Raw genomic sequence first — 23,209 nt, forward strand, 5'->3', positions numbered from 1 at the left:
GCACACACTCAAAGTGTCCTGCCATCTGTAAGAGAGCAGGAAACACCATGCTTTGTTTCTCAAGGAACAAAGATGTACATCAGCTCAAAAGCCTCCCTGTCTGTAATGGGAAAAAAAACTGACAGCGGCAGAAGAACATAAAAGGAAACTGCAGAAGAAGCACAGAATCCTGGAGAATACGGAGTGACAATAGTGGTGGTTGTATTAGAAAAATTGAAGGTATGGAGGAGACAAAAAAAGCCTGAGCTTAATGCAGACTATAGGGAAGTGAAGAAGCAGATCAATAGTCACAGCTGACTTGATATAGTATTGGCTACAGTCCTGCTGCAAAAAGCGGTTTGAACTAGATGACCTCCAGATGTCCCTTTTAACCAACATTTCTGAGAGTTTTTGAATTCTTTAAGTGTCAGATGAGGACATGGTGCCATTCTGTGGGTTTTCTGTATTGAAAAGTACCAATTCATTGGAAAGGTTTTCAAAGATGTCTCCTGATGGCCTTTGTGTGGGAATCCTCCTCCACACCCAGAAGGGCAGCTCACAGATGAGCAGGTGAGATGTGCTACACAGAGATAGATAGGGGTGTGACACAGGGGCTGGGGAGGTTTAAGGGAATGGATTATTGTGGGCTTTATAACGGGATAGAGAATTGCTCATTTATTGAAAAATGAGTAGAGAAAGTTGGTAATTATTACAAGGTAAGGAATATTTGGTGCTCTGAGGGTGTGCCTGCCAGGTCAGTCCTAGAAGAAAGCTTCCAGATCGTATATTAATGGTGATAAGGGTTAGCATTAACTACATGATCTCCATGAGATTGAAGCCTGGGCAGCTGGGAAAAGATCAACACTAGCCTTCATGCTTCATGTCATCTTTCCAGATGAAGGATATTGCACATCCATGAGGTCACTTGAGTACACTAAGTGTCTGTTAAACTAGAAGGGCTTAGGCTTCCTGGGGTCCAGATTAGCTATGGCTGTGGTCTTCTGTTTCTCCGCTGACCCAAGACAGGATACATGCACCTCACTCAAATCCTATCCCACCTCCTAATAGGACTCTCCTGCAGTGAAGGAGGTGTTCAGTAAAGCTCAGTGCCCTTCCCTGGGGCATCAAGCTTTTACCTTCCACTTCTGAGAGCAGCTGAAAAGCACCCTAAGCCCCTTTTCTTGTTCTCAAAAACAGCAATAGTTGCCAGAAGTGAAAAAAATCTGGCAGAAAGAGATGAGCAAGAAATGAAGCCTGCCCAAGGCTGGTCTTTGTTATGCATGCAGCTGGAAACAATTACAGTCACACCCACATGCCACAACATACCTAATCGTGCCTTGTAGGCACAGCCCACAACAGCCACAAGATCCTCTCAGCCTTTGTTGCAAAAACCATTCCAATTATTATCAAATCTACTAGGCCTGCCACAACGGGCACTTGGTCTCCTTTCCAACACATTCCCCAGTATTTCAGATCAATTATGAATACATGATTCTGGTATTGCAACTTTTCAGGAAGTGAAGAAGGCAGAAGCTAATAAATGGAAAACTGTAGATACAACATCTCTGTATTTTCTGCAAGAGTTCAAGAGTTGTATATTGTCTGTTAGTGTAGGACCTGGGAATTTTATGAAGACTAATAGATGCAGTGACCTAATTGCATATGTGTGTCTGTAATTAATTCTGATGAGCTACTCAGACCAGCATCCCTTGCTATATAAACTATGACTATAAATAGACATTTCTAGAATGGGGAGAATTTCCTAGCTCCCAGGTTTTATGTATCCTAATCAGATCTGAGTTCAAATTTGGAGTAAGAACTGGGAATATTCTATCTGCCCAAACCCTACGTGACCTGTTTTCCATGCAAAGGAAACCAAGGTACAAGAGGTGCAAGAAACTGCATGACCCAAGGTTTTGCCATGTCATGTTACCATAAGTAGTCTCTACACAACCTGCTAAGTAGGTCATCTGTTACAGACACTTAATTTAGACATTACAACTTCTTTCTAAATTGACTGAAAGGGGCCTCTGACAGCAAACTTTCCAAATTGCTCACTGCACTCTTCACTGTTACTTAGAGAAGCCACAAAAAAAAACCAACAAAAAACCCTACACATTTAAACATGGTGTCCTCAAAATAGCCCAGGACATCTTCTACCATGTCCCAATGTCATCTTCCAAAATCTCAAATGTAGGTCTTGCATTTTTAGGGAGATGTTTTTATAGGTATCATTACTTGACTTGTGGGTGGTTTAGATAGGAGCTAGAACACTCCTCAGGAAAGAGCAGATCTAGGTTCAATTGTTGTTTGAGCAGATTCAAACATACAACTTCTGTTATCTAACAGTATGATTTATTTCACCAGGTTTCTAACTTAGCTTAGTGCCAGTACTCCCAAAATATCTCCTTGAGTCTGAGTAATTGTCTCAAAAAATATTGCAGAATCACTAAGTCAAGAGAAAAGGGGTGCAAGAATTACTCTATAGTTTGGGTACTTGGCTGAAAAGGAGGGTCCCATTTTATGCTTTATGTTCTAACAGCTGTTCTGGACTTTATCCTAGCAACTGTGTTATACAAAACTAATGTGCATATCTAAACAAGGACTTTTGGGGATCACATTACAGAAGAGAAGGTGATGAAGGAAGAGACAGGATAACTTAAGATACCCCTCCACCTCTGACTCACCAAATAGGTGAGATCAGACTAAATATGTGGGACAAGCTCAAAGACTGTGTTGTGCTGGAAAACTGCACGTATCTACTGCTGTTTTGAGAACAGATGCATGTACAATAAAGAAATTCTTTCACTAAGATTGTAATGCTGGCTTGTTGCCATTATGTCCCTCAGAAGAGTTAATGAATTTGAAGTGTTGCAGTGAGGTGAAATTCTGATAAAAAGCACAAGGTTACAGACGTTTGGTAGTGTTGAAGGACCATTTGTGAGCTCGTTTTGACAGGGAGAGCGAGATGGTCTATAACTGGCCTTTGGCAAAGTTATTTGAATACCAGCCACAATGTGTAGGGTCTACATTAGCACTGCTTCCTCTGGATCTTACCCAGACAACTACTGGGTTCCCCCTTTATAGGCCAGTGTCCTCTGACAGGAAAACAGGGCCAACTTGAAAAAACCATCACCAGCAGTGTTAGCTGTCAATACTGCTGTTGGATGTGTTAATCACTCACACTCCTGCCTAGTGAACAATGTCTGCCAATCTGGAAAAGCCTTCTCACCTCCATAGATGAGCCCTCCTCAGCAGAACTGGGGAGCAATGGCAAACCAGTGGGGGGAAGCACCACGAACACCTTACAACATTTCTGTACTCTTGTGGCAGACAGGAAGCACCCGTGCTGTGTCATCACCTGGATTTGAACAAGGCCTCTGGGATGCCAGGATGTGAAAGCAGCTTGGTAGATTTCAAAAGGAAAAGCTGAAAGTAAAGGACCACAGAAGCATTAAATTATTAGCTTTTGCTGGCACTGCCAGCCATGGCAGCAGATTGGATTTCCAGTATTAATGCCAATGTTTAATGAGAATACTGCAGCCTTTAATCTGAAATAAATGGAGCTGATTTATTTGAATGAGATCAAGGGAGAATAAAAAGGTATTTTTTTGAAAGCTCCCATTCTAGTCAGCATTTGCAAAAAATTCTCATCTGTCCTGTCCAGCATTCCAGCTCTTTTTAAAAAAGCTATGTTGTAGCAATGGTGCATTCAATACGTAACTGGGAACTGAAAATGTAGTTACTGGAGATGATACACAACTCAACAGGCTGCAAAGGAGCTTGTTCTGTGATTTTAAAAAAGGCCACATACTTTCTGATTTAATGTGTCCATTATAAATACCTGAATTGTTCCTTCTCAAACTGGGAAGTTACGTGGACTTAATGAGTCCTTTGGAGAAAATATTTCCCTTTAAATCTGTCTACAGTTATCAGATGAATTCTGAGTACACACAAGGGAAGATTTTTTCTTTGATCAACTTAAAATTTGACTGTGTTGACAGCAAGTTATGTCTGATCTCATTTACATCAGCACATAACTCAGTCTGCTTCAAGTAGAGCTGCTCTGGATTCACACCAGTGTATGTCTGAAGAGACTTTGACCTTACTTTTCAGGCTTTTACAGATAGTCGTTCTTAAATAATCTTCCTGCAGGCTACTCAAGTTTACTTCTATTATGCTGAATGATCCCTCACTGCCAGCCAAGTCAACTCAACGCCTTCCAGGCAAGAAAGGTCAAAATTCTATCCTCTTATTTGACTTCATCCATTGCCCAGAATTAAAGCTGAGATCTCTCTTTTTGTCAGGTGCTTCAGTCTCAGACCTCAAGCTGAAACCAGAGTGCTTGCTTGGGGACCTCTCACATCCTTGTTTTCCTCCAGCTAGTGAGTCAAAAAAAGCACCTAACTTCAGAGCTTCCCCTCCTACCACTCAGAAGTGAAATAATGTCTGGAATATCCTATATATGTAGTCTAAGATACACAGGATTTTAAGTATCACCATTGACATATGAATAAATTTCTACTGAAGAAACACAACCAGAGAAGTTACTGAAATGCACTCTCATTTCTCTCACCTTTGCAACAAGAGGGAGAAAAAGAACCTCAGCTCTTTCCTTCTAAACTAGAGGATATTTGGGTAAAGTAAACAAGTAAAGAATTGTAATTTTGAGATACTGCAGTAAAACAAGACAACACCTGTTTGTGCACATACAGAGCTAAAAAAACCCGAAACAACAACAACAACAAAAAACAATTACCAAAACCAACCAAACAAAAAAACAACTAAACAAAAACCAACTAAACAAAAAGGCAGTAGAAAAATGCCTAGCTGGATGCAGGCTCACATACAGTAGATTTTACATCTCTGAAGAAACAGAGTACCTCTTTTTTTTTTTTTTTCCTGTCTCTAAAAGGATTTAAATTTCCAGTTAGACCCAATCAGGATAAAACTATGCCCTCATAGAAAGTAAACTCTGGCTGTGCTCTTGCTATTGCACAAGGGTGTCAAACTAGATATCTTTCTGGACAGTAACTGGTAGCTATCTTTGAGTGTAAAATCGTGTTTATCTCCACATTAGTGCTTTGAGCTGTCTCATCACCCTAAAATTGCTAAGAGACCTGTTCTGCACCTGCTGCAGCTGGCATTTCCTTCCACAGAGTGTTCTGCTGCCTGGTTCTTCCTAACTTGTCCACGTATCTGTCTCACAGGCATCAATCTGCAAGGGTGCAAGGAATATGCTGCTGAATCCTTGGTTTCACTGCTGTTCTTCTAGAGAGGAGTTTCTTTAATTATCCCTTCTTAACATTTTTTTTTTTTTTTTTTATTGCAAATGTTCTTACACCCTCTTCCCAATTTATTTTGTCCCCGACTCAGCATTTTAACCCTTTTGGTGCCAGCCAGCCCACATCCTTGCCAGCCTGTTGCAACTGCAAGTGAGCTCCCTTGTGCTCTGGGGAGATGTCAGGCTAGTGGAGACCACAGCAGTGATTCTGCAGTGCACCCTTCTTCCATGAGCCAACAATTCTCCACCTTGACGGCCTGCATTGCCTATCTGCAGAAGTAAAAACAAGAGAAGCAAAGCCTGTGGTCTGCTTTTGAGCCAAGCTGTTGCCTAACACACTGTGGTAATGAACATGTCAGGGATGCTCTGTCTCTGTAGCAGGTTATTTTCTGACTATAATAGGAGGGCTACTAAATGCCAGTAATAGACCATCTCTAAATGCTTTTTCTAAAGCTGTGGCCAGAGTTTGCAAAGACATATCAGAAGTGAGTGTTGCCACCCCACATCTCTGTGACTGGAGGTTGGTTGGGACACATCTCTTGCCTGAGAACAGAGAGCTTGGGATCTCTGCTCCTGCAGCCAGGGAGCTGGAAGTGTGGGGTGGTGGCCACCAGCCCATTGCATCACCTGACAACAATAGACACCAACCACAGCCCTTCACAGTGACTCAGGAAGAAAAGCAGCAGCCAGTCTGGCTCTCCCTTATTCTGCCAACCAAAAATCCAGCAGCAATCAGAGGTGTTTTCTTCCCCCTAGCAAGCTGCTGCTCTGGGCAGCTCCCTGCCTTCCCTGTTTCCAGAAGAGCTCTAGCTTGGGTGATGAGGTTAAATTGCATCAAGTTTTACTGATGGTATATTTTTGATATACTGGAGACCTATAAAAATTCTTGCTCAAAGCTATATGAGTATATTCTTGTGACAGGAAAAAAAAAAAAAAGTTGGTCTTTCATGGCAACTTTAAATATAGTGTTGAAAGTCCTTGAAACTTCATGGAGTAACGAACCCCCTTGTATAGTCCTTCCCCTATATCAAGGCACTGCACAGTGCAGGAGTAAATATGGCCTTATTTCATAATCTGCCTGTTGAAAAGTAGGTGTTTTTGAAAGTAAATAGGTAAAAAATAAATGGTTCTCTCACACTTCCTGCTGAAAGGTTCTTTTTTCTTTATGGACAAGCTCAAGCAATTCAGTTTCAGAGCACCACACCCCAATCTGTGTTCTAAATCAGATGAGATCCCTCAAGTCAGTGAGGCTGTGAAAGAAACACCCCCTTGAATCATGAGCTGCTATTGCAGGGAATGTGTACCAGACAACACTCCACTTTCACTACCCAGGAGCAACCAGGTCAAGTGTTTTGAGGAGGGGAGGCAATAATGCTGTCTATTTTTAAGCACCCAATTTAGGAGCTTAAATTGAAGGGTTGCTCTCCCTCAACAGCCAGGGGAGAGAGAGACGATCTTCCAGCCAGCAATTAGCCAGAATGTCTAATTAAAGCATTATATATCATCCTCTGAAAGATCTCCTTCTGCCCATTGCCTATAAGGAAAACTTATGAAGTGATGTCTGAAACAGGCCAGAGAAGTATTTTCATTTTTTGTTTCTCTTATTAACTGTTGAGGGAGCTGTGGGGAGATTAATCCAATACAGGGTCCTAAGATATGCTCTTGTGTTTGGTGGCTGAGTTTTGGCAACATGTGTAACACCTCTTCTTCACCTGGATATACCTAGTCTGAGTGCATGTTTATATGCTATTGACTAGGTAATAGCCAATACTAATCTGCAATAGGTTGCCAGCCATAAAGAAAGCTTGAGGAAAGCTTGGCAGTGAAGAGGTTACTTGGTCACTGCTACACCTATTATTCACATTATACAAAATACAGCTCCCTAGCAATTATTTTAAGTTCATTCTTGCAAATTGTCTTAAACAAGAATACCTTTTTTCTATTCTCCACCCAAGTATTGTCACAAGTGTGTATAGTTCCTGAGTTAATTTGTAGTGTTCCTGTAATGCTAAATGCCATTCTGCCAGCTCACAGCAATCCCTGACATAGAAGCATAGAATCATAGAATGCCAGGTTGGAAGGGACCTCAAGGATCATTTGGTCCAACCTTTCCAGGTGCTACTATAGTTTATATGAGATGGCTCAGCACCCTGTCCAGCTGAGACTTAAAACTGCCCAATGTGGGGGAACCCACCACTTTCCTTGGGACACTATTCCAATGTTTGACTGTCCTCACGGTGGCACATTGACCTCTTGTGTCTAATCGGAATGTCTACAGGAGCAACTTGTGTCTATTACCCCTTGTCTTTTCCATGTGACTCCTTGTAAATAGGGAATCTACATCTTCTTGGTAGGCACCCTTTAAATACTGAAACATGGTAATGAAGTGTCCCCTAAGCCTTCTCTTCTCCAGGCTGAACAAACTCTGTTTACTCAGCCTCTCCTCATATGGCAGGTCCTCCAGTCCTCTGATCATCCTTGTGGCCCTTCTCTGGACTCTCTCCAGCCTGTCCACATCCTTTTTGTAGAGCAGGGACCAAAACTGAATGCAATACTCCAGGTGTGGTCTGACAAGCACTGAGTGGAGTGGGATGACGACTTCTTTATCTCTGCTGGTGATGCCCTTGCTGATGCAGCCCAGCATCCTGTTGGCTTACTTTGCCACTTCAGTGCACCGTTCACTCATGTTGAGCCTGTTATCTACCAAGACTTGGTCCCTTTCACAGGGCTGCTCTCCAGCTAGTGGACCCCAGTCTGAACTGGACTCCTGGGTTATGTGTTCCCAGCTGCAAGAACCTATACTTCTTGCTGTTGAACTTAATAAGATTCCTGCTAGCCCACTCCACCAGTCTGTCCAGGTCATCCTAGAGGGTGGCTCACCCTTCTGGAGTGTCAGCCACTCCACTCATCTTGGTGTTGTCAGCAAACTTCACCAGGGTGCTCTCAAACTCAACATCCAGGTCACTTACAAAGATATTAAACAGCACTGGGTCCAATATCAATCCCTGGGGCTCAATATCAACCCACTTGTGACCGGTTTCCAGTTTGAGGAGGAACTATTTACTGTCACTCCTTAGGTATGGTCTGTCAGCTGGTTGCCCACTCACCACACAGACCACTTGTCAAGGCCATAACGAGTCCGTTTCTCCAGGAGGAGGCTGTGGGGGACCATATCAAAAGCCTTGTAGAAGTCCAGGTAGATAAAGCCCACCACTTGCTCTGCATCAATCAAGTGGTTCACTTTGTTGTAGAAAGTGATCAGGTTTGTCAAGCACAATTTGTCTCTGGTAAATCCATGTTGGCTTTTCCCAATCATGTGCTTCAATTGACTTGTGACTGTCATCAGGAGAATTTGCTCCATGACTTTTCCAGGACTGAAGTGAGGTTGATGGGTCTATAATTACCTGGGTCCTCCTTGGAACTCTTCTTGTAGATGGGGGTGACATTAGCCTTCCTTCAGTCCTCAGGGACTTCTCCCGATCTCCACAATTTCTCAAAGATTATGAAGTGTGGCTTTGCAATGACATCAGCCAGCTCTCTCAACACCCTAGGGTGGGTGGCATCCAAGCCTATTGATTTGTATAGGACAAGCTCCTGTAATAGTTGACACACCAACTCTTCCTTCATTGATGGTGGGTCAGGGTCTGTGTCAACCTGGATTTTTGTTCCTATGGCCTGGAACCCAGCAGCACTGGTAAAGACAGAGGTGAAGAAGGTGTTGAGGTCCTCTGCCTTTTCAGCGTTGTTGGTGACTAGTTCACCTCTTCTGTTTTATAGTGGGCCAATATTATTCCTCTGTTTCTGCTTGTGGTTAACATACCTGAAGAACCCTTTCTTGAAGTTTTTGACATCTCTGGCCAATGTCAGCTCAAGCTGAGCTTTTGCTTTCCTGACTGCATCTCTGCATGCCCTGGCAATGCCCTTGCAATTTTCAAAAGATAATGTTCCACTTTTCCACCTGTGGTACATTTCCCTTTTGGTTCTGAGAAGACCCAGAACCTCAGAGTTAAGCTGGGGGTGTCTTGTTCAGCCTACTTCCCTTTAGAGGGAATGAACTGGTTTTGCTCATCTAGGAGAGTGCTCTTGGAAAATTCCCAGCACTCACTAGCTCCTTTACCCTCCATGGAAGCTTCCCATGGGATCCCTTCCAACAAAGCCCTGAGTGAGCTGAAGTTTGCTCTTCTAAAATCTTCTAAAAAACCTTTGTCCTGGAATTAACCTTAATTGTGTTCAACAGTATCCTAAACTCCAGAGTACTGTGGTCACTGCAGCTAAGTCTGTCACTAAACGAGATATTACAGAGGAAGTTTTCTTGGTTAGTGAGTAATAAGTCCAGCTATGCCCCATTCCTGGTTGGCACATCCAACGTTTGTGTGAGAAAGCAGTCTTGCTTCAGGTTGCCCTCTGTTAGCCATAGCTTCTTGATGTCCTGCCCATATGTGCCTGTCCCTTGCATTAGAAGAACAGCTAATGTGGACAGAAGGGTCCTAAAGTCTATAACCATGATTGCAACAAGCTCTCAGCTGGTCTGTGGTAGGTGGTCCTTTGGCCCCATCACTGGGTGGTGGGAGACTCCGTTTCCTCTATATAACTTTACATAATGGGAGGAAGAGAGACTCAGTTTCCCTGCTTGCACCAGGGTTTTTCTTACCCAAACATGCACAAATAGAAACTCTCCATTTGTGTCCACTTTCCTTGTATTGATCTGTGAATCTATCCTATTACTTACCGAGTACGAAACTGCTACTTGTTTCTCCCCAAGGCTGGGGTTCTGCTTCACTTGTTTGCAGAAACCCATGCCATGAAAGTCTGAAACTACAACTTCGAACCAGTGGTGCCCCTGAGCCACCAGGAACTGCCATGCCTAGTGCATGGCAGGGACCATCACCTCATGCACTGAGAAAGAATGGTCGGAGGTCTCATCACCATTTACCAGGCCTGAATCTTTGCTGTCTTCCTATGGGTAGGGCACTACCACTGCCTGCTACTTTGGAAGCAATATTGTGTTTAGTGTCTGCTAACAGCAAAGAACTACAGCTACGTACAGCAACTGCACTGTTATCCTCTCAGACACAGCCCTTTTACAGGAGGGAAATTTTATTACTTACAGCTCTTGGCTATTTGCAGGAAAATATCCACTGAAGAACTTTCCATCATGAGTAAAAGGTCTCAAAAATAGCTCCCCAACCTCTTTTAACTGTATTAAACTGTGTTAACATGTACTCCTGTGATTCTCTCAAGATTTAAGAAAGACAAAATTAGAAAAAATTATGGAGATTAAACCTTTTTTTTTTTTTTTTTTTTTTTTTTTAACAGCAACTCAGAGTATTTGCGAAACAAGAAGTTTTATGGCATAGGTTTGAGATTTCCCATAGCTGGTGAAATATCCCCTGTAACAACTGCTTAGAGTATCACTGGCCAGAAACTTCAGCATTAGCAGATTTATGCCTTTCCTATTACCTGCAGCAGTAAACTGCCTTAAAAAAATTCTCTTGTTCCCTAACTACAAATTGAATTTCAATAAATGTGTGTAATAGAGCCACAGGAAAGCATAGGACTGAGTTGTGTGCAGTCTTAAAATTTTACATAGAACTCTCATTTATTCAGAAGTTTGGATCAGATATTGTCCAACCTTAATCTATCTGAACTGCCTGGGCTAGGCAGTCAAAATAAAGGCATTAAAAAATAATGTGCCATTTGTAGTCAAAGGGAAGCACCACAACTGGCTTGTGACCTTCAAATTCCCTGGCAGCCTAGTTATATGAGAACCTTGGCCTAAACTACAGCATCTTCAGGGTTGTCATAAATTGGAAGAAGGAACTCTGGAAGCCTTGTGTAACATGTTATACTGACATAGCTGGCACATCTCTGATTTCTTCATCCATGTATCATGAGGTTATACAACCTTGTCTCATGAAACTCTTATATCCTGTATCTGGCGAGTTTGCTGCTCCAAAGAAAAGATCATTCAGTGGGTTTCTGCTCCCTTTTCACCTGCAGGGTAGTATAAAGCAATCCAAGGGAAGAAGGATTTTAATGCCCGTTGCTTGAATGCCATTAGATTAGCTACATTGCTGTTGTGCCCATTAAACTCCACAGCCTTACCTTTTGCAGTTGCTCACTGTTGAAAGGTTATTATTATTCTCATTATTATCTGTATCCTTGTAATGTCTGAATAACCACATAGCTTGAGTGGTTTTTAAACACAGATCAATCTTTAGTGTGCAACAGAAAGCTCTATAAAAATTTTTCTAAAGGGTCAATGAAGGCCCACTTTGCAGTCCTACTGATGTCTGTGAGTCTATGGTGGTTAAGTAACAGAAGGGTGTGTGTGTTCATCATCAATACTTCAGAACTGTGGGCTCAGTGCTGTTCCACCATCTTCTTGTTTCTCTCTTTTTCCCACACTGGCATGTCAATATGAAGCATCTTCTCAGTAAAACTTAGGCAAGAGATTCACAACTTATGGTCTCTGCTGAGCCATTTTTAGCTGGTCTGTGAAATGATATTATGAAGTAACATGTTTTAAACTTATCAACTCCCTTACTGGCTCCATGGGCGGTCAGTGGAAAAAAAAAGATTGAGACCATCTGAAACGTTTGGGAGCCGGTGGTTTAAGCACTGAACTTTCACTGACATCAGAACCGGCTGTGGTTGGGAACCAGGCACAGGTAGACATGCGCACAAAGGTCCCCTGAGTGCATTCGGCTTTCATTTGGTCAGGTTTCGTTATCCTGCTACTAAAATGGAGATCACAATTCAGCCAAGTGTCATACAAAATATATACAAGCAGACAGAGCAGCTTTCAGAGCTTCTAGATATTTCCAGTCACAGCTCTTCTAGGGATTTGGCTGGGCTGGAGGCAGTGCTAAACTCCACAGGACAAGAAAACTAACCATTTGTTGTCCTGAGTACAACGGTAAACTATGGTGCTTGTGATCACTTTTTTTTTTTTTTCTTTTTGCCAAAAGGGAGCACACACATAGTTGTTGTCTGTGCCTGCAGCTGTGTTTGCAGGCAGGGCTCATTTGCTTCACCATCTGTAACATGATGTCCACCTTGGAAATAGTAACCTGGCAGCAAGTGGCAGCAGAAGGTGCTTAAACAGCCCCAGGTCCTTCACTGGATAGCATTTCACTGGCTCCTGGGGAGCAGGAATAGCAATGACACCATTGTCACCATGGGTTGACACAAAGAAAATCAACACTTGAGGTAACATTTAACACTTTAGTACTGCCTTTTTACCAGTGGCTGTGAAATCACTGATGTCAGCCTATAGTACTGAAATATAGTGTGGTATCTCAGACTCCACAACTGTAGGCAAATACTGAGTTTTCATGGCTGTTATTACATATAGCATTTTCAAAATTATTTATAGATGGTAACCCAATAAGTTCCCCACTGGATTTTCAAGGGACATGATGAAAACTTTTCCTCTTAATTCACACCTCCTTCTGGTATTCCTTTGGCCAAAAGAATTATTTCCCTTTAACCAACTTTAACTAACCAACTTGAATTTCTCAAATAATAGGAGCTTATGCATTAAGCCTCAGAGGTCACAGGTTCAGTCTCCACTGGCTGAATCTCTCTTGACACATGGTCTTAATTTTTTTATATGTACAAGGGAAGGATATTAAGTAAGTTGTCCAGCTAGAGTAGATGCCACTACTGAAGATAGAGTCATACTCAAGAGCTTCCAGGTGGCAGAAAGTCTTCATGACATAACTGAGATCAAAACAGATTGACCTAGGAATGTAATACAGATAAGATATCTCTGTTCACATTATCAACAAAGCAGCCAATAACGACTAGAAACATTAATGGAGATTCACCTTTGAAAAATATACAGTTTAATACAACAAATACATTTTGAGTAGAAAATGTCATGCTGAAAGTGACTTAGGGTGGAGAAGGATTAATAAGTTAGGCAAATCTATAGCATGATAGAGTTATGCTAAACATCATAGAAAATCTCAGTACCATGTGTGACAATAGCTATAACATAATGCAATGACAGATTAGGAACACCCTATAGACAAAAGAAAGTTCTGGCAGGCCAGGTTTGGCCAGGAGATTTCCTGTTTAGCAGACAGGCTGACAGATCATATTGTGTGACTACATACAACAGTGTGGCCATAGTGTGATGTACTGAAGAGGTCATGTTCCCCCAGGTGGAGCACCATGTGGTGGCAGCTGCACTGCTCTGAAGCTTGAACCAGACACCTCAGGTAGGTAGAAAATGTGGTGGGGGCATAAACTTGATAGAGGAGGGCGACTGCAGAACAGAGTAACTCACAGTGTGTTTCCCTTGGTGCTGTACCTGCTTAGGTGCTAACCCATCCCACAGCCTGAACTCAGCCCCTGGGTTTCAGGCAGGCACGGCTTTTGGCGGAGAGATGGAAACTCAGTGCTGATGAGACTATACCCTCTCCTCAGCTATGACTCTTGGCCTGAAGAGCACTTCAGGCCCCTGCCATTGCAGCCCTGTGTCAGTTCTCATTGCCTCCAGCAATGTCACAGGCTCACTTGGTTGTTGCTGTTTTGCTGTGGGCTGAAAGCATCTGCCAGTCACTTAAAGAGACCATAGTGCTCCCTGAGCACCACACCTCTGCTCTCTATGGCCTGAGGATGAACACAGATGCAAGGGGAGACTTGGGCTTGCTCTGAGGAACTTCTGTCTTCAGCTGTCCCTAGTGCCAGCATGCCTATCAGAAAAGCAAAAGGAATATTCAAAAGCTTTTCAGCTGGGGCTAAACTTTAGTGCATTGCAATTTAAAACCAAATTGTCTAGGTCCATAAGTGGTGGTTTGACCTGATTTTTAAGGGGGACAAATAAAGACTTGCAAACCCTTGGTTCTATTCAGGCAGTTTTCAAAAAGCAGTTTTATGTCCAGAAGGGCAAATAACTTCCCAATCAAGACAGGGAAATACTATTTTGTAGTAAAATACACTACGCTTTGATTATTGCTGAGGAAGAAAATGCAACTTGGTTCAGTTGTAGTGAGGAGATGAAATCTTTAATGCATTCTTACAGCCATTTGCAATTTTTGCTGCTTCTGCCCAGGCTAGGAGATTAAATGCTCAGCCTTCATCTTAGTAAGTACTGTCCCATTTTCTAGAGGCTCTGGTGGAAAGGAGCTTGCTAGGAGGAATTCCAGGCTTCTGCAAGTCAGTCCTGCATAGAACTACTCTGCCGAGTCTCCTCCTGATTATATAAAATTAAAAGGTTTTATTCCACCCTTGATTTGTTGCCTATAGACAGATGAGATCCCTGGCTCCAGCATGCTTCTGAGCTGCAACCCACATACTGCATGAAATGATGGTATCATTACAGAAGAGCTGATAGATATGACATCTGTCAGCTCCATTGTTTACTCTGTTCACCTGAAGTCACTGGAGACTCACAGTTGAGATTTGCATTTAGCTTCCCTTGTATTGTCTGTGGCAGCCTTAGCTCTCTCTCTACAGAAATTTCATAACCATGGTGGGGAATAAAAAGGTGTAATCTAGGAGAGCAATACCTCAGATATCTAGTAATATCAATCAGCAGTAACTGTTGTGCAATAACTAATGACTAATCAGCTTGGTCATGTTGTGCATTCCTTAGTATGTTGCCACAGCCCTCACTTTCTGAGACTGACAATAAAACATCTATTTAGGATCATACTCCAGGAGGACGTGTTTGCACCTTTTCGTATTCTCGTTATTGCATCACGTCATTAGAGGAGATTCATTTGAGGTGGTTGCTTGTGCTCGTTACCATCTTTGTGACTAGAATATGGTACAGTACCATCATTTTAATGCCTCATATATTCTCTGAGAAATGATGGCAATAAATGCTACTGCTTTGACCTTCTCTGTTTTATCATTTGTTTCACTGGTCATCCATATTCATACATCTATGTTTGTACCCATATATAGACTGAAGAGCCGGAGAATAAAGACTACTACAGATACCAACAGATAAGAATATTTACAGAATGGAATGTCTCCTATTTGGAAGCATATTAACAATTGATAGCCCTTCATCATTTGCACTAAGCATTAGCATTCTGTCTTTTTTTCCTTTTTCTGTCACAGTTAAGACTGGGATCCACCTGGCTAGAGAGCAGACAGGAAAAGGCTGGGGCATGGAAGGGGATAGGGACCCTAAGAAGGGTGGAAAGGGACCTGGGGGGTCTTGGTGGATAACAGGGCCAACATGATTAAACAGTGCACTGCAGTAGCAAAGAAGGCCAACAGATGCCCCCAAGAAGGGCATCACCAGCAGAGATAAAGAAGTCATCATCCCACTCCACTCAGTGCTTGTCAGACCACACCTGGAGTATTGCATTCAGTTTTGGTCCCTGCTCTACAAAAAGGATGTGGACAGGCTGGAGAGAGTCCAGAGAAGGGCCACAAGGATGATCAGAGGACTGGAGGACCTGCCATATGAGGAGAGGCTGAGTAAACAGAGTTTGTTCAGCCTGGAGAAGAGAAGGCTTAGGGGACACTTCATTACCATGTTCCAGTATTAAAAGGGTGCCTACCAAGAAGATGTAGATTCTGTATTTACAAAGTGTCACATAGAAAAGTCCAGGGGTAATAGACAGAAGTTGCTCCTGTAGAGATTCCAATTAGACACAAGAGGTCAATGTGCCACCGTGAGGACAGTCAAACATTGGAATAGTCTCCCAAGGAAAGTGGTGGATTCCCCCACATTGGGCAGTTTTAAGTCTCAGCTGGACAGGGTGCTGAGCCATCTCATATAAACTATAGTAGTACCTGGAAAGGTTGGACCAAATGATCCTTGAGGTCCCTTCCAACCTGGCATTCTGTGATTCTGTTTCTATAATTCATCCTGTGGCCTTAGAAGTGTCACACTTGGGCCTCCAGGTTGCTGCATTCCCTGATTCTATGATTCATCTGATGCTTTAGAAATGTACTCACATGCAAAGAGAAACTGTGCAATACTTCTGCTTAATCCATACTCCTGCCTTCCTCCTGTGTGTGATTACTTCAGTGTTGGCCTGTTTGCTGGTAGTGCCTTGTGTGCTATTTAGCGTGCCTCCACCACTTACATCAACTGAGAGCCCACCACCCAGCCCATCAGCTCCCTGTTCAGTCACACTGCACTCACTGATCACAGAGAATGGGACTTCTGGGGGACACATGGGAGCCCATAGCTTGTTTGTGTACAAGTCAAAGAGGAAAGAGCTTGTGAAATACACAAAAAATCACTCCCTGTGCTTCTTGTGTTCTCATTGTGTTTCCTCATTCCTCCTCCCCATCTTCTCTTCTTGTGTTCTTTGCCCACTAGTTGCATCTTGTCCCTAGTTAACTTGTCAGTTCTTTAAGATGAGGATAATCTTTCCTAAATACTGTACTTACTCAGCATGACAGAAGCTTGAGAACCTCTGGGCTCCCCTGTAATGAATGTAATATATAATAATAACAAGATGTCATTGAAAAATGAGCCTGGCACTGTGCAGAATAATTGAGAATAATGTTAGCTTTTAATAGGAACTTTTTTTTTTTTTTTTTTTTTTGCTCAATGATGCATACGTTTTGTTAGAAATAACAATTATCAGAAAGTTCAGATATGCTATTTTCCTCCTTCATTTTACTGTCTCTTTTCTCCTTCATTTCATTCTTTCTCTGTTTGATTTTTGCCTACTTTCTGCTCTAATCTGTGAAAGAGGTAAAACTCAAATGCCAAGATAGATTTAGGGGTTTAGGCTTCATTAAAAGAAGGAAAAGACAGAAATTCCATTTTAAAAAAACATTCATTTTAGCATAATTTTTCAACCAATGTACTGTAAGTGAAATATTTACACCAGTTGTAAGAAAATTTGTTCATATTTATGGTGACTAAATATATCTCATCTTTTTTTCTCTTTTCTAGTTCCTCCTTAACCAGCTGGCCATTTTCTCCCTCTGTTTTCCCATTTCCCTGCATCTTCTTATCTCTCTTGCTTTCACGTGTATATGCCAACACTTGCTGACACAGATCTTTTGACTCGTGCCTTGTCTCTGTGTACAGCAGAGAGGCTAAAGCTGAGCCTGGATTTTACATCTCTGTGTATTCTCCAGGCACTTGTCTTGCTTTTGTGATGCTCACAGCTACACAAAAGCCTATGGAAATATAAACATTCTTTTTCATCTCTTTGGTATCTCCTCCAATAACAACAAAAAAAATCTTTTCTCCTTCTGTGCTTTTCCAGAGGTAACAAAGAAGCTATTGTCTTCATCTCTAGCTTGGCAAGTTTCAGAGGGAGAGGAAGACAGGGAAAATCCCTACCTACAAAACTAAGAGTATAAATTATTTTTATTATTATAATTTGTTATACTGAGTCAGTACCTAAGAGGCCCTCCTTAGAGCTAGGGGCCCCTTTGTGCTCTGGGATGATACACAAAAGGACTCTGCTCCAAAGAGCTTCTTTCTTTCTTTTAAGGCATTTCTGACTGTGATTGGATGCTGATGAAAAGCACTGGCTTGGCAGCACTAGAGAGGAAAGTCTCCTGTTCATCTGCAGACAGCACAAGTTCCCCCCTCCCTCCATCCTGCTGGCCATCAGTTGGGGCCATGAGAGCCCATTGCAGATTTCTAGCTTGCTGGGTGAAGTCCAGTATGCAGGTTTTAAAACCTACTGTCTGATTTAGGGATCATGGTACAGTGTTCTCTTCCCTTGGGGGAATGGAGGTCACTCAGGGTCATGCCCCACCTGAGCTCAAAGCAGCCCCTGTGTGCTCAGTAACAGAAAGCAAACATATGTGGACGTGTGGACACGTCACTGAGGATATGCACAAGGTGTATATCCTCAGCCCCCCTGATCTCTGGTCTCTTTTTCCACTGATTCACCAAGACTCCACCCTATTCACACGTATCACATGTGCCTACCAGTTTACTGATATTTATCTTCAGAAAATATTTTTGTAGGATTTTTAATGCTCTGAATCCCCCACAGTTTGTGGGTTTAGTTAATGTCACTCCAGTGAAGCCAATGCACCCAAGCCAACTTACACTCATGGAGAATTTGCTCTTTATTGCCTTCTTAGAGGGATACAGCCTTGAACCTTAAGATGCCAGAAGCCACCTGATCTCTAGGTGATCCTGCTCTGGCAGGGGGGGTTGGACTAGATGATCTTTCGAGGTCCCTTCCAACCCGTAGGATTCTTTGATTCTGTGATTCTGTCATAGGGGCAGAGGATGCAACAAGAGAGAAGCAGGAAAAGTCCCTGAGGGATGGGAGAGAAGACAGCTTCTCTGTCACCTTTGGACGTGTGGGGCTTTGCAGGAAAGCTGAAGTATTTCTTCCTTCCTTTTCACAGTCCCATGGCAGGTTTTGCACTGGTACCTCACTTAGTGAAGCTGGCTCTGACAGGGTGTGGGACACACAGCAACTGTAGCATTGTCATTAACTTCAGCACCATGTCCTTACAACTAGGACAAAACTTACATTCACAAGAGACAAATAAATCTGCAGAGGAATTAAATAATGAAATTGTATGAGTTGATTTCTTTTTCAATACTCTTTATTATTCCTAGTCTTTCAGTGTCCAAGATCTCTTTTGTTTGCATTCTTCTGCTTTGAGTATCCCACACTATTTAGCTTCTGGGCACATTGTTTTTTTAAGTAGAAAACAGGAGCTCAAATCCAGCAGCCATTAATTAATTTCAAAGAAATGTAATGTGGGTTTTAATATATGCTGTATTTTTTATAACTAATGCACTTCTAGGAATTGAAAGTGTTAAATAAATTAGACAGTCCAGTGAATCTTTTCCAGCCCAGTGTGTTGCTGGAAATTTGGACGTGGTCCATTGCACTTCTTTGAAGCTCTTACTGCATTTATATTTTGTTTTCTCTAATAGCCTAGTTAACACAAAGCACATTTCCTTCAGAACATCTAGTCAGCTCTGCTTTTCACTTGGCTTATATTTGATTTTTGGGCAGTTCCTAATTGATTTCCATTAATAAGGTGCAAACATACGTTGGATCGTTTTTTACTTTTTTTTTTTTATTATTCTGGCACAAAAAGAAACGAGTAATATAAAATAAAATTTATAAGGATTCTATCCAAACAATTAGCTCCTTTTAGTTTATCCCCAGTAGATGTTTCTTTGGGGATGTACCATCATTTCATCAGCGGTTTCTCTTGTACTTCTCTATTTCTTCACTTAAAACTCTGACTACAGAGGGAACTTTGTTGCCTTTTCATGTTAAAGAGTACCACACTTACTTTGATAACACTCCAGGGTTATACTGTGAACAGAATTTATGCTGCATTTTTTATTCTGAGCACATTTCATCCTTCCAGTAAATCATACATATATGTATTTATTTGGAACTTAGTCCATGCTAATTTCCAGATATTTACATAGCCACAGAATGTTAATTTTATTCTGGATACTATATCATCCTCTTTTCTTGACTGACTAGAGGGGGAAATTAGAAAGCAGACATGATCAAAAATGTTGTTTCTCAGCAGAACTCAATTAAAGCAAATGATGAAACATGATGTTAAAAATAAATTATTGCAAGCATGGTATCCTATTGCATAGTATAGATTTTAAGTTGCTGTGCACTTCCGTGCTTTAAAAATTATCTTAGTAAATATTTCTGACCTGGCACCTGGAGTTAGTACTTGCAACACAGATAGATTTGCTCCCATGTTATTCCTGGTTTCTTTATAGCCTGCTAAAGAAGAATCAGGTTTATCTCAAGGAATATATTTGTATTAAATCAGTTTCTTTTTCTATGCATGAAACCATATCTCTGGCTCTGTTAGTATTAGCCTGTGCCAGTCCCCTGGATTATTCCCATTTTAACCTCTGTTTTATGTGAGACAGGGCAAGTGCACAAAATTAAAATGTATTTCCATCAGCAAAAAAATGTGTTTTCCTATCTGAGTGCAGATATTTGAATGTGTTCTCACTGCAGTGGTGTAGCATATTCTTTTTTTCAGGCTGCCTGGTCCAGTTTCTCCACAATGCTGGTTCAGGCAGCTTGCAGACCAGAACTGTGCAGCACATGGAGCAGCAGGAGGGCAGCAGGAATACGGGGCAGCAGGTCTCCTACCGCACCACTTCCACCATCACCAGAAAGTGAACACGGCAGACTAAGGCATAAATCCTTCCCCCTTTGAGCGCTGCCCAGTGCAATGTCAGTCCCCCAGCCTCAGAGTCCTCTTTTAGGAGCCCCAGGTCAGTGTCTGTGAGCATCTCTGCTCCAGGCAAACACTATCAGCAGTTTTTCTGACCCCTGCAAAGGGATTTGTAGTTTTTCTCTGCTTGTGGAGGCAGATCACTTGGCAGCAGCTCAGTACCATCAAAAGCTCACTTGTGAATGCCCTCTGTGCCTTTCCCTGGAACAGCGGGAACTATGAGCAAAGCAGATTTCACCCGCCCTGGCACAGCGTGTCCAGCCTGGCTGCCTGCTCTTCCCTGACCCACTTTATCAACAACAGGCACTCGGACACGTGAAGCCTGAGTGTTGTAATTCTTTGCTAGCCTAGCAGAAATGTTTGCTTACTAGTGCACAGTATTTTAAGCCAAGAAATATTGAGAGCAATAGGCATTGGCTTTCCCAGTTACATCCTTGAGGACCATCCTGGTTGACATATGGGATGTGCACAGCTGTGCCTTGCACAGCCACCCACCATTTGGTGGAGCACAGCAGTACTGGTGGCAGCCATGGTGAGGCTGCAACATGCCTTCTCTCAGCGTGTGTCAAGACTCTGCCTTTCTGTCTCAGCAGCATCACCTGCTGTTTGCCTCCTGACCATTGAAAAACCTCCTGCAAGGCCCTTGTGTTACCTGCTGAAGCCCCTCATTTGGCAAATGTGCATCAGTGGGGGTTCTCCTGGTTTTAAATCTGAGCAACAAGCATCTCCCTTCTTCTCTGGTTCATTTTGCAGACGGGTTTCTTTTTGTTTTGGTTTTTGTTTTGTTTTTGTTTGTTGTTTTTTTTTTTTTTAATGCTGCTGGTAATGTTGTGTTTATAATGTTTTTATAGCCTTTGTGATGTATCATTTCACTGCAACCTCACAGCAAGGCTATGTGTGCACTCCCCCAGTGTGATTAATTATTTTAATAGAGGCAAGAGAAAGAAAATGGGGAATTTGTGGGTAGTGGTTTGCCTCACTTGGTGTAGGGAATCGTTTCATTGTGGGTCATTAACATTCACTGTAGCATAACTCAGTAATAATGTGGAAAAGAAGTCATGTGTCTGTGGGTTGTGTGAAATGAAACCACAAGCCATGTCCAAACCTCTGAGTCACCTCTACTGCCTCTCAAGGCAGCTGAGTGCCAGCCAGGAAGCACTGACCGAGCAAACACAACGATGAAAGCCATCTATTTCAGACCTCTCACTAGGTGCTCATGGAGCAACTGTCCATGAGCAATTTTAGAAGGGCAGATTTAGTAAGTGAGTTGAGAAAGGCACACATTTATGCTTGGACTTGATGATCTTAAAGGTCTTTTCCAACCAAAACTATTCTATGATTCTATTTCCTTCCCAGCTAGCATTTCTCATCTCGCTTCATAAAGAATAGCTCGAGAACAATTTCTTGCTAACCCCTATTGTATCTGCATCCAGACTTGGCTTGTTACTGTCCACACTGATGGAGGCATTTCCAGATGCAAACTTTACCTCTGTCTTTGTCACCTCCTGGTCTGAAGGCTGCAGTAATCCATAGCTTCAGAAAAGCTTTTGACCATCCCTACACTACCTGCTATTATTGCCTCCATTAAATGCCAAGAAGATGATCAGAGGGCTGGAGCAGCTCTCCTATGAAGACAGGCTGAGAGAGTTGTGATTTTGTGAGGGCTGTTCAGCCTGGAGAATGCAAGGCTCCAGGAAGACCTCACAGTGACCTTCTAGTACCTGAAGGAGGCCTATGGGAATGTTGGGGAGGAACTGTTTACTAAGGCTTGTAGCAATAGGGTGATGAGGAGTGGTTTTAAACTGGAAGAGGGGAGGTTTAGATTAGATATTAGGAAGAAACTCTGTAATGTGAAGGTGGTGAGACACTGGCCCAGGTTGCCCAGGAATGCCCAGTCCCCAAAAGTGTTCCAGGGCAGGTTGGATGGGGCTTTGAGCAACCTGGTTTAATAGGAGGCGTGTCTGCCCATGGCAGGGGGGTTGGATCTAGATGATCTTTAAGGTCGCTTCCATCTCAAACTATTATATGATTCTATAATCCCAAGAACCGCTTTTTTTTTTTTGGCCACTTGGGCTGTTGTAACTAACCAGGCTGACAGCCTCCATGCATGGGCTTATGGGGACAAACTACCTCACCATTACTCCCATGTGTAGCAGGTCTGATTATTTGCCACTATAAGCAAAGCTACTCTTTCAGCTCTGTTTAATAAACAAGTTTAAGCACATGATAATTTGAGGATGGCGGGAGGGGGGTGTGGGGTGTGGAAAGAAGTTTGTTTGCATACTGAAGTGCACTAGGAGACTTAACAAACTTCAGTGCTGTTGTTGCTAAAAGTTTGCAAGGGTTCAAAAAGCCCACTGAAAAATTACATGGAAGAAGAATGTACTACCTGCAAAGTCAACACTTTTGGTAATATTGTCACCAAAGAAAGTTCCTCAGCCACAGTCTTGTTCAGGTATGCTGAAGGAATGAATTGTTCTTCTAGTGTTTCCTAGGCCATTGTTGTCTGTAGCTGCCAGAGGCCAGATGTTCAGCCAGACGAACCCCAGGTCTGACCAAGCAGTGCTGCTCTAATGTCGCTACGATGCATTTAGGGACATGTGAGCCACCTGGCACATCTCAGGGTTACAAAAAAAAAAAAAAAAAAAAAAGAGATGGTAGATACCGAAGAGGTACTAGGTCCTCTTTTTAGGTCCTCTTTTCAGCCCAGGTTTTATACAGCAGTGGCACCAAAGTCCAGAGAATATCTAATTTTAGATCAGTTAAAGCAAGGCTGAATGCCCAAATGGAAACATCTTCTCA

This window comes from Apus apus, chromosome 1 (assembly GCF_020740795.1).
Source record: "Apus apus isolate bApuApu2 chromosome 1, bApuApu2.pri.cur, whole genome shotgun sequence".
Lineage (NCBI taxonomy): Eukaryota > Metazoa > Chordata > Aves > Apodiformes > Apodidae > Apus > Apus apus.